This window comes from Mus musculus, chromosome 3, assembly GCF_000001635.26.
Source record: "Mus musculus strain C57BL/6J chromosome 3, GRCm38.p6 C57BL/6J".
Classification (NCBI taxonomy): Eukaryota; Metazoa; Chordata; class Mammalia; order Rodentia; family Muridae; genus Mus; species Mus musculus.
Window position 1 is genome coordinate 93,594,467 of NC_000069.6, and position 9,259 is coordinate 93,603,725.

The 9,259-nt window shown below is 43.8% G+C and overlaps 1 long non-coding RNA gene across 1 annotated transcript; it reads right to left on the bottom strand.

Annotated features, from left to right (window-relative positions):
- Positions 1–892: 892 nt before the first annotated feature.
- Positions 893–3,038, bottom strand: Gm40093. The gene is made up of 3 exons (XR_867459.1): positions 2,980–3,038; positions 2,020–2,149; positions 893–1,284 (listed from the first exon to the last, which is right to left on the bottom strand). It is a non-coding gene; the product is annotated as a predicted gene, 40093 (long non-coding RNA).
- Positions 3,039–9,259: the final 6,221 nt, after the last annotated feature.

Here is a 9,259-nt window from a genome sequence, read left to right on the forward strand (position 1 = left end):
CCTTCTATGGCACATGCATACATACACATGCACACAGCACAGATTTTTAAAAGGTTAATTTTTCTGTCATGGTAGCACACAACTATAATTCCAGGACTCAGGAGACAGAGGCAGGAGGTTTGCTGCAAGTTCAAGGCCAGTCTGATCTACAAATTGAATTCTAGCATAACCAGAGTCACATATGGAAACCCTGTTTCAAGACAGGTGAGAGAGAGAGGGAGGGGAGGGGAAGAGGAAGAAGGGGAGGGGGAGAGGGAGACGGAGAGGGGGAGAGAGGGGGAGGGGGGAGAGAGAGGGAGAGAGAGAGGGAGAGAGAAGGAGAGAGGGGAGGAAAGGACTTAAAAATCCCATTATTAATCTCTTTGTTATTAAAAGCATAAATCTTTACATTCTAGTTATTATTCACCAATTATTCTTTATTATTGAGAGGTATCATTGTAAATAAATTTTTCTCTTAAAATTTTCACATGGCTTTGTAACAACAGTGTATTTTCTTTGTTTTTTAAATGTTTTCTTCCACTTGGCTCTCAAATCACTTTAATGCTATAATTTATTAGATCTTTCATTATTTACAGAATTATGCTGGGACTTTTAATCTTTATTATAATGATATAGTAGGGCTGAATTCTACATTCTTTTGATCTTTTCCTAGCTTGACAGGGTCATACAGCAAGCTTTTGTTTGATCCTGTATCTTTCCTAGCCTTTTACTAGCCTGGAACTCACAATGTAGCACAAACTAGCCTCAAACCCATGACAATTCTCCTACAAGAGCCACTGTGCCTAGCTTTCCCAAGTGCTTAAGTTGCCTCCTGCTTGGATTCTGCAGTTTTTCCAGTTGGCTCCATTATCACTGCAATCTTGCTAATGAATCCTATATTCTAATAGCATCCCCACACCATGATTTTCCCTGCTTCTGACTTTCCTTTGGCCTGTCATTATGGAACAAGATTCTGGGGCTAGAATCCAACCTCTGCACTGTCATTCCAGTCTTGTCTCTTCCCAGGATGCCCTTTCCTCTTTGTTCCTCATCCTCTAAGAATCTTGTCATGTACCACCTTCTTTGACTGCCACAGCCTTTGATCTTCTCTTTCACCTAGACCATAAACAACCAGAGGCAAAAGCTGTCCTTACAGTGTTTATATATTTGCTTGTCTCTGCATGGTGTCTCTTCGGTGGCTACAGCTCAGTTAGATCTAACTGGGCTAGGTGTGTAGAGCAGGCCCATACTCTCAGAACTCACAAAGATCTTGAGCTCCAGGACATTGAAGTGCATAGCAAGATCCTGTCAAAAATAAAAACAAAACTCACTTACATCTGTAATTCCAGCATTTAAGAGGAAGAGGCAAGAGGACCACCACAAATTGAAAGTCAACCTAGGCTAAGTAACAAGTGCTAGGATAACCAAGACTATAAATTGTTGTGTTTAGCAAAATCTCACTCATTCGATTTTACCAGTGAAGACTAGGGAGCCAGATGCTGGGGTGAAAGCCTGCTAGCTCAGAGAGGCAGAGAAAGCACCCAGCTGCCCTTTCTCCACAGCTGACATCCCAAAAGCAAGTTCTCCTCCATGCTGTCTCAAAAACCCCTCAGATTGAATACCACTCCCTTCTACTTCCTGTGCATCCCTCTATCCACCCTCCTGTCTTCCTTTTACTCTCTGTTTTTTTCTCTTTGCTCTCTGTCAACTGGTTGCTTGCTCTGCCTGTTGACCTATATTGACTTTATTTAATCTTGTTTACAATAAACAGACACTCTTGGATTAAAGGTGTGTGCTTAGGACTGAGCCACACCACAACTAGAAACGGGATTCTCCAGTAAATAACATAATCTCAGGGTTTGAAGTGTGGTCAAATATCCTGTAACAATAAATTGAGACTCTATTTCAAAACAAACTCTAGATAAACAACTGAGTGACCAACTTTATTATCATGTCATGTCCCAAAGGTCATGTCTATATCCTGTTCCTGCCTAGTATGCGATGTGTGAGGTTGAGAAATATTAATCCAAAACTACCTACTTGAGCTTTGTGACGAATCCTCCCAAGATACTGCCACCACCACTGCTTCTCTGACTGCTTGATACATGTTTGCTGAGTTCAACGAGTTAGTAATTTGCAGAGGAGTCCTGTCTGATATAGATTTTCTAGCCTGAAATCATGTTGGTCAGTAGTTCAGATTCTTCCAGTTGAAAAACACCCCCACTCATAATCAGCTAAAAAGAATCCAGTGAGGAATGAATTTCATCATGCTTGACTTGTATACAGGAGACAGAATAGCGTCACATAAACTTGTCCAGTAGGGTAGTTATATGGAGATTCTATAGTGTAAGAGTTAACCTGTAAGCCCCACCTGCCCAAGGGCCAGGTAACTTCCTGGAATGCTAGAGTTGTAGTTCTTGGAAAATAGCAAAGCCATATGGGAAATATGGTGGCCTTTTGGTTTTGTCCTCAAGAAGCCCTTACAAGTGTCTTGTCACCTCTTGCTGGGATTCCAGGGAGTGGACCTAGTTAGAGACCATCCTGGTCAGTCTTTGATTAAGCTTGCTTCAAATTTGGCTCAAAACTGTGAAACTGGTTTTCTCTTGCAAATCTTAGGACTGACACAAGGAAACAGAATTTATTTTATTAGAACTAATCTTGTCGTTTTTCAACATATGTGCAACTGCAAAGGACTATCTACAGAACTTCTGTCCAGAGAAAGAGATAGAAGAAAATGTCCACATAGGAAAGGAACAAGCCTGATTTACTGCTGGAGGTCTCCCACGGAACTCTCTGTAGGAAGGTTTCATTGAAAGCAGTTGCCTTTGCCCCACCCATCTCTGCTTGTGACTCATTAACTGTCCTCTAGGCCAAGTGTTTTTACAAAATAGTCTGCATCTCCATGGAAACAGCCCAACCCCACCCTCCCTCCCACAGTTGACTCAGTACTGTGCAAGGGGAAATCTGTTTGACTAGTTATAAATTAGAACCATTACTCACAGGAAAGGACCCTTCGTCTCCAGAGGAGAGCTGTCACATAACAGTGCAGGGAGCCAAGGAACACCAGGGAGGCCCAAAATACAACACAATTGTTTCTAATTAAGTCACTATTCAGTGCCTGTCTCTATAGTGACCTTGGCCACAGGCAGGATGGGGAAACACTGAGGGAACACAGCTGGTAACTGTTGAAGCCTTAAAACCAGTCACCGAAAGGCTCCCAGCATCAACTATTCTGGTTGATATTCCTCTGGTTGTCAGAGGAAGAAGCCAACACTAGCAGTTTCAGGTTGCACACCCAGTGAGTTACAGGCGGGACTTGATCAGGTGCTCTAATTCCTGGGTGTAGCTTTTCCTTGATGTAGCTAATCACCTGCTATGGGGCCAAAAGAGCCTCACACGTTACCCTAAGTTTACTTGATTTTTCTAACCATAGTTTGTTTTTGTTTTTGTTTTTGTTTTTTCTCTAACTATATTTTTCTTCTATCAAGGCTTCAGAGACTAATGAGGGAAGGTTTCTAAATAGGCAGTTTTCTGCTAAGCATACACAGAAGCATGTAATGGAGACCTAGCTGATAAAATGGACAATCCCACTCAGGCGTGGGAGAAGCTTTCTTGGGCCATCAACTAGATCCCTCCTTAGCCCTGGTATCTTCTCTGCTTTTACAGCCACTGTACTTGGGCCAGGCATCTCAGTCAGCCCCACTACTGCAGGTCAACGCCTGACTCATAATATGAAACAAAGTACAGAATTGACGTTTATGGCGAGGGTGGTAGGTTTTGTAAAGCGCGGTATGGTGCAGCGAAAGGGGGTGTCCCACCCTCCAGCTACAAGTCACAAGATGGCTCTAGTATAAAATAGAGTTTATTTGGGAGCATAGGAAGGGAGGTTGAGAAGGGAGTAGAGACAGAGAGGGGAGAGGGGGAGAGAGAGAGAGAGAGAGAGAGAGAGAGAGAGAGAGAGAGAGGAAGGGAGGGAGGGAGAGAGAGAAAAAAAGGAAGAGGCTGGGCTGGAAGGAGTGGAGAGAGAGGGGGAGGAGGAAGGATAGGCCTAAGAGAGGGGGTAAGGCAGGAACAGAGAAAAGGGTCAGAGAGAGAGTCCAAACAGTACTGTTTATAGCAAGCCAGACCTACCTGGCTGTTGCTGGTAACTGTTGGGCAGAGCCTAGAAGGAATGCTAACAGGATAACATAGAGGCTGCCATGCATGCACTAAGTACAGCTTCACTCCTTCCCCAATCCCCTCATGAATGTGCTCACTTGCCAGGACAGCTGCCTAGCCACTTGAATCACTTGAATTTGGACCATCAGTCTGACTCCAGAATCTTTGTCTGAGACTTAAGATGAGAAAGGTTCAGTTTCTGCATTCATTTAGCATTCAAGTAAGACAGGAGGTTCGAGCGAATCTTGATTCAGAAGCAAACTGGTGTTCCCCTTCACCATTTCTAGGCATCGAAGTAGCTTAAATGTCCCATCCTTGTCTGTCAATGATATTCTTCCTCCTCGTAGAGTAAAGATAGAACTTCATATACATCGTAGGGCCTTCTCTCCTAACGTGCACTAGCCAATGGTTTCATTTTGCTCAGAGTTATGCACCCATCAGTACCATTGATTTCAGAAGAGTATTCAGGAAAGAAGTGAAAGACCCACAACGTGAGGACTCCCCCAAGTTCTGACTCAGGAGAGGTGACACCCCAAAATCACCCACAAGAAACGGTCTTGCTGCAAATTGCAAGAGGATTTTTATTCAAGAGTGCTCTCGGGCCCACGGTCATACACCACGCAGGGACTGTGGCACCCCGAGTAGCTGGATAAGGGGGTATTTAAAGGAAGAAACCACAACTCAAGGAAGTGGGAAGGGCGTTGTTGGAAGATACCAAAGATACCAGTTAAGAGTCACAAGGAAGTGCAAAGTCACAAGTGTCAGGTTATCTCTCAAGACAGTTCCTAAGAGTCCCTAACAATCTAAGAGGCCCCTAACAATAGCACATTTGCATTGCAGGTTCCAGTAATGGTCAGGGTGCCATTCTTTGAATTGAACCCAGGAAGCGGGTGGGTGGAAGAATGTCGCTATCTGTTTTATGACCAGCACACCTCGGAGCACTGGGCCACAGAGGCCACATTCCCAAGCCTGGGCCTAAAGGCCTAAAATTTTGTTTTTACGTTTTACTTCTTTCAGAAGCACCATAACCATTAACAACTATCTCCGAGTTCCACCCAGACCTGTCTCCCCGGACCAGGTAATCACTTATCTCTTTCCTGTCTCTGCAGTTCCTGATCTCCAGATCTGTCTTCATAGCTCCCTTTCTCCTTTAAATACCCAAGCCTCCAATAACCACCATTCTGTCCTTCAGTGAGTTAGAGTTTTCATATTCCACAAATGAATGAGATCATGTGATATCTGCCTTAGTTTACTTAACACAGTATCTTCTGAATCCATCCATGTCGTCACCAATAACAGGACCTGCTCTCCTGTTTAAATAGCTAAACAATATTCAGTTCTGTTTACATGCCGAGTTTGGTTTATCCTTGCGTCTGCTCTACTAGGTGTAATTTGGGTTACACGTCATGCTAGAAGCCCCGCAACTATGCATGTTGCAAACCCACCTGCCACAATAAACGGGTGTGATTACTCTAGTCATTTGGCTAGGCCTGCCTCAGGGAGGTCAGCAAATTTTGCTTGCCAAAAATGTGCTCTTCAGAGGCAGATCCTGCAGCTGGAAACCTGGGCTGTCAACACCTCTGCCATTTGTGAGCTGTGTGACTGGGCAAAATACTGTACCTTGACTTCTTTGTCTGTAAATGGGGCACACTGATAGCTTCTTTCTTCTCAAGGTACTGTGATTTAAAAATAGCAACAACAACAACAAAACAAAAACCTAATTCACACCAAATGCTTTTAACAGTCCTGGATTAAGGATTGTTCAGCTGTGATCAAGGACTTTGCACCGGGTGAATGTCTGGAGCCTCCCCACCTGAATGCTCCCATCTCACCTGAAGCATGAAGTGTGGAAAGGACAAAGCATGGGCCAATTGCAGTGGCTTTTATTTTGTTCCTGTTTGGGTTCTGTAAAGCACATACAGCAAGGGGACTTCACTAGAACATGGGAGTCCTTTGGGACAAAAGCCAAACAAATTGCTTTTTACTTAGTTGCTTTTCGGTGCTGGAAACTGACCCCAGGGTCTCCTGTATACCAAGCAAGCACTCTCCATTGAGCTATTCGTCACAATCACCTTTCCATCCCAATTGTTATAAATTATTATCACTGCATGTGTGTGTGTGTGTGTGTGTACAATGATGTGTGGTTGTGGTTGTGGATATGGAGGTCAGAGGCCAACTTTGTGGAGTCAGTTCTGTCTTTCCACGTTAAGTTGGGTTTCTGGGATTTGAGTAAGGTCCGCAAGTGCCTTTACCTGCCAAGACAGCTCACTTTACAATCCCTTTTGTAAAGACATTCTGTCCATGGTGCGCCAACTGAGCACCTGGAACAAATTCAAGAGGGAACATTGGATGGATTTCAGAAAAAACAAAAAACAAAAAACAAAAAACTGACCAAGTTTGCTGTAATTTGCCAAAACATAGCAGGCCCATCCTGCAGACTGAGTCCCAATTCCTGCTGTTTTGCCTCGTGCCCCCCTTCAGAGAGAGGGTGCAGGCTGCTACCAGCTGCCACAGAAGCTTGGAAGTTACTAAGAGGAGGGACTGAGGAGGTCACAGCCTGGGATGGGAAGTGGAGCAGGCAACTTTGTTTCCAATAACCAAAACCAATATGATTTTACTTGAGTTGCACATTCATTTGAAGAGATCTGTGAAATGAGAGACCAAGGCCCCCAAACTGACTCTCCCATCTCATGTTCCCCACTCCAAGGCAAGAGAGCTGAGTTACACACGTCCTCACATTGGTAACTTTGAAATCATTTTGCAAATTTCATACAGATACTCTCATTTCTTTTTTCCCCAGTAATAAGTTTCATTTGTAAGGCTGACAACTTACTAAAATGTTTTTAATGGACTACATGGATATTTAAAGACTACTGACTCAGACTCTCTAGTCTCTGATCATACCCAGCATATTGGCTTCTGATCTTTACAGGTGACTATGGGACACTCATGGCATTTAGTGCTCATTCTGTGTCACTACCTGCCCTGCATGGTCATGACCCAAGCGCTGAACACTCATTCTCCTCCTTCATCCTCTACAGCAATCCCCAGTGTTAGAAACTTGTATGATCTCTATGGACAAGTGAGAAATGTCACACAGGAAGTACAAGGCATCAGTGAGTATCTGTGGGCAGCTCTGTACTATGAGGGAGGGTCCACTGACTCCCCTAACTCTGTGTCCTGGGAGTCTGTTATCCCAGTTTCCATAGCCCTTTGAAACTTATGTTGAAAGTGGATAAACGTTCACATGTTGGTAGCCTCTGTAGACTGACCTTTGGGAGGTAGATGGGACTAAATGAGATGCTTTGGATAAAGCCTTCACCGTGGGACTGTAGCCCCCACAAAAGGAGGGAGAGAGACCTGAGATGTTGGTCATGAAGGATAGTAGTACTAGAGTTCTGCCAGCCAATATGTAAAAGCAGAAAGAAAAAAAAACCTACTCTGAAGCAATTCTAAGTTGAAGATTTAACTTTTGGGCTTGCATAACTGGGCAAAAGGGTGCTAAGAGAGGGTGCCAAGCACAAGGAGTGCATGAGGAGAAAATCAAAACTTGGAGTGACTGGGTTGTTGTTTCCCAACATTGTTCATGGTAGAGATGATGATGATGGGAAGGGAATGTGGAGACCTCTATAGTCATTGGCCAGCACCATTTTTAACTTTTAGAATTTACTCACAGCTTTCTGTAGTTACTGAGCAACTGTAGCCAACTTACCATATCAGCAGTGAAAATACAACACACACACACACACACACACACACACATACACACACACATCTTTTCAATGGATGTTCCTGACTCTTACCCACCAGTCTTTATACAGTCATTTACAGATCTGAAGCAGCTATGATATCATGTTTCTTCCATCGAGCCAGTGGTGAGAAACTGATGTGAGGAGAGATGGGGCAGGTGGGGCTGGGGAGAGGAAGAGGGGTGAGCCAGGCAACTGGAGAGGGAGGTAATAGGTCATGATCAGTAATTATAAGTGGAATCATGATGTACCTGAAAGGAATTGATTCTAGAATGACCATCTATTACCATAAAAGGTGGAGTTCTGTGATCACTCACAAAGTTTGACACAAATTTGCTTACATTTAAAATCCTTTAAAAAAATCTATTAGCTCTTTATGAATTTCCCATCATGCATCCCAGTCCCACTCATCTCCCAAGTCCCTTTGTATTTGCCTTGCAACCTCCCCACAAAATAAAATAAAAAAATAAAAATAAAAAACAAAATAAATCTCATTGTAGAAGCTGTAATGTGTCACAGTATGTCACACACTATATGCTTTGTCCATACTTCTTTGCTTGCAAATGTTCATTGCAAGGAGTCATTAGTCTGGTTCAAGGCCTCTGGTTTCTACAACACTATCAATACTGGATCCTCACCGGGACTCCTCTAGGATATCCTGTTGTTGCCCTGTGTCATGGAGATCCTGCAGCTTTGGGTCCACAGGACTGGCCCCCTTCAAGTGCTCCGGCAGTTCACAGATGGGACAGATGTTGGGGTGGGCCAACTCAGAGCCCTGGATCTGGCCTTTGTAGTAGCTGAGTTGGTCAGCTCCCCAGCTCTCCTGCACCCACACCACAGGGGCAAGCTCTCCAGCACTGCCCCCAGCTAATTCATCCAATGCTACAGCCTGCAAGGAGCATGACCAGCTTTCCAGCTCTCAAGTCCGGGGCCAGCTCACCTGCACCTCCTCCACCAAGGTCAGCTGTACAGTGCTGCTTAGGCGAAGTGCAGGGCTCACTTCTCACCTGCTGCAGCAGGTGAGGGTCATAGCCAGCTCTAAATTCCTTTTTATTTATTAGTCTTATTTTTTTGGTAAATTATTTAATTTTGATAAGCTTTAATACCTACCCTATTTCAAAACTGGGGCTAATAACAGACTGCACATTAAGGGGTTATTAAAGATTTCATTGAGTTTAAACATATTAAATATTTAGAAGAGTTGAGGCACATTGACCACATGTCAAGATTATTACTGTGTGTTCCAGGGACAACCCTGATCTAATTGATCAGTGATTCTCAGTAGAGATTAAGTCACTTCCAGAAAGAGTCTGCACAATTTATAAGTATCCTTTGAGTTGTCATAGTGATTGGCAAGCCTTGACAACACTTGA